This window comes from Schistocerca gregaria, chromosome X (assembly GCF_023897955.1).
Source record: "Schistocerca gregaria isolate iqSchGreg1 chromosome X, iqSchGreg1.2, whole genome shotgun sequence".
Lineage (NCBI taxonomy): Eukaryota > Metazoa > Arthropoda > Insecta > Orthoptera > Acrididae > Schistocerca > Schistocerca gregaria.
The window spans coordinates 249,428,437-249,431,861 of NC_064931.1; positions in this window are offsets into that span (position 1 = coordinate 249,428,437).

Consider the following 3,425-nt stretch of genomic DNA (forward strand, 5'->3'; position numbering starts at 1 on the left):
GCGACAGCTCGCACGGACTGTGCCGTGTATAGTCCAATCGACTGGATCGTACCTTGCAGCGCAAGGCACGGTTCGGTTCGATATCGATTCGGACGCACTGCCTGTAGCTCGTGCCGGTTTCGCCAGAAGCAGCAACCGCAGGTAGCAGAGGTACAACAACAACGACCTGTTGTTGTTGTGGTCTTCAGTCCTGAGACTGGCTTGATGCAGCTCTCCATACTAACCTATCCTGTGCAAGTTTCTTCATCTCCCAGAACCCACTGCAACCCACATCCTTCTGAATCTGCTTAGTGTAGTCATCTCTTGGTCTCCCTCTACGATTTTTACCCTCTACGCTGCCCTCCAATACTAAATTGGTGATCCCTTGATGCCTCAGAACATGTCCTACCAACCGATCCCTTCTTCTGGTCAAGCTGTGCCACAAACTTCTCTTCTCCCCAATCCTATTCAATACTTCCTCATTAGTTATGTGATCTATCCATCTAATCATCAGCATTCTTCTGTAGCACCACATTTCGAAAGCTTCTATTCTCTTCTTGTCCAAACTATTTATCGTCCATGTTTCACTTCCATTCATGGCTACACTCCATACAAATACTTTCAGAAATGACTTCCTGACACTTACATCTATACTCGATGTTAAGAAATTTCTCTTCTTCAGAAACGCTTTCCTTGCCATTGCCAGTCTACATTTTATATCCTCTCTACTTCGACCATCATCAGTTATTTTGCTCCCCAAATAGCAAAACTCATTTACTACTTTAAGAGTCTCATTTCCTAATCTAATTCCCTCAGCATCACCCGACTTAATTCGACTACATTCCATTATTATCGTTTTGCTTTTGTTGATGTTCATCTTGTATCCTCCTTTCAAGAGACTATCCATTCCGTTCAACTGCTCTTCCAAGTCCTTTGCTGTCTCTGACAGAATTATGATGTCATCGGCGAACCGCAAAGTTTTTATTTCTTCTCCATGGATTTTAATACCTACTCCAAATTTTTCTTTTGTTTCCTTTACTGCTTGCTCAATATACAGATTGAATAACATTGGGGATAGACTACAACCCTGTTTCACTCCCTTCCGAACCACTGCTTCCCTTTCATGTCCCTCGACTCTTATAACTGCCATCTGGTTTCTGTACAAGTTGCATATAGCCTTTCGCTCCCTGTATTTTACCCCTGCCACCTTTAGAATTTGAAAAAGAGTATTCCAGTCAACATTGTCAAAAGCTTTCTCTAAGTCTACAAATGCTAGAAATGTAGGTTTGCCCTTCCTTCATCTAGCTTCTAAGATAAGTCGTAGTGTCAGTATTGCCTCACGTGTTCCAACATTTCTACGGAATCCAAACTGATCTTCCCCGAGGTCGGCTTCTCCTAGTTTTTCCATTCGTCTGTAAAAAATTCGCGTTAGTATTTTGCAGCTGTGACTTATTAAACTGATAGTTCGGTAATTCTCACATCTGTCAACACCTGCTTTCTTTGGGATTGGAATTATTATATTCTTCTTGAAGTATGAGGGTATTTCGCCTGTCTCATACATCTTGCTCACCAGATGGTACAGTTTTGTCAGGACTGGCTCTCCCAAGGCTGTCAGTAGTTCCAATGGAATGTTGTCTACTCCAGGGGCCTTGTTTCGACTCAGGTCTTTCAGTGCTCTGTCAAACTCTTCACGCAGTATCGTATCTCCCATTTCAACTTCATCTACATCCTCTTCCATTTCCATAATATTGTCCTCAAGTTCATCGCCCTTGTATAGACCCTCTATATACTCCTTCCACCTTTTTGCTTTCCCTTCTTGGCTTAGAACTGGGTTTCCATCTGAGCTCTTGATGTTCATACAAGTGGTTCTCTTATCTCCAAAGGTCTCTTTAATTTTCCTGTACGCAGTATCTATTTTACCCCTAGTGAGAAAGCCTCTGCATGCTTACATTTGTCCTCTAGCCATCCCTGCTTAGCCATTTTGCACTTCCTGTCGATCTCATTTGAGTCGTCTGTATTCCTTTTTGCCTGCTTCATTTACTGCATTTTTATATTTTCTCCTTTCATCAATTAAATTCAATATTTCTTCAGTTACCCAAGGATTTCTGCTAGCCCTCGTCTTTTTACCTACTTGATCCTCTGCTGCCTTCACTACTTCATCCCTAAAAGCTACCCATTCTTTTTCTACTGTATTTCTTTCCCCCATTCCTCTCAATTGCTCCCTTATGCTCTCTCTGAAACTCTGTACAACCTCTGGTTCTTTTAGTTTATCCATGTCCCATCTCCTTAAATTCCCACCTTTTTGCAGTTTCTTCAGTTTTGATCTACAGGTCATAACCAATAGATTGTGGTCAGAGTCCACATCTGCCCCTGGAAATGTCTTACAATTTAAAACCTGGTTCCTAAATCTCTGTCTTACAATCATATAATCTATCTGAAACCTGTCAGTATCTCCAGGCTTCTTCCATGTATACAGCCTTCTTTTATGATTCTTGAACCAAGTGTTAGCTATGATTAAGTTGTGCTCTGTGCAAAATTCTACCAGGCAGCTTCCTCTTTCATTTCTTTGCCCCAGTCCATATTCACCTACAACGTTTCCTTCTCTCTCTTTTCCTACTACCGAATTCCAGGCACCCATGACTATTAAATTTTCGTCACCCTTCACTATCTGAATAATTTCTTTTATTTCATCATACATTTCTTCAATTTCTTCGTCATCTGCAGAGCTAGTTGGCATATAAACTTGTACTACTTTAGTAGGTGTGGGGTTCGTATCTATCTTGGCCACAATAATGCGTTCACTATGCTGTTTGTAGTACCTTACCCGCATTCCTATTTTCCTATTGATTATTAAACCAACTCCTGCATTACCCCTATTTGATTTTGTGTTTACAACCCTGTAGTCACCTCCTGCCACCGAAAACAACGACCTATAGATTCAATATTATTTTATATAACTCTTTCGAGAATAGCGAAAAAGTGAGATCGCTGTGGTACGAAGTGGCTCTTACGCAGCTGGCAATGCTCTCTTTCTGAGATTTGTTAATGAATTAGCAACAAAGTTGAAATTGCTTTCAGACTCTGAGTTTCGCGGTAGTTCTTAGAACAAATGTCTGAGCTGCGTTTTCGCCAAACGTAGATCAGAAATTTCTCTGGAGTAAGCGTTCAGATGCTTTCCAAACAAACAGTGCCAAAGTGTTTGAAGCGCAGATTATGACTCTCGGGATTAATCTTTTACGAAATTGTCGCTTCCATCCCTACTTTCTGCAAATAAGCATTTTATTACTTCTAGAGAAATTCTCCTCTGGCCATGACCGTGGTAGGGTCGGAATTCTGTCAAACTGCAGGTGTTTCTGCTGGGACTTGTAGTAATATACTTGGACAGAAGTGACGGCCACGGACAAAAAAACCTGAGAATTTTAATGTAGTAGTTGTTACACTCGGAA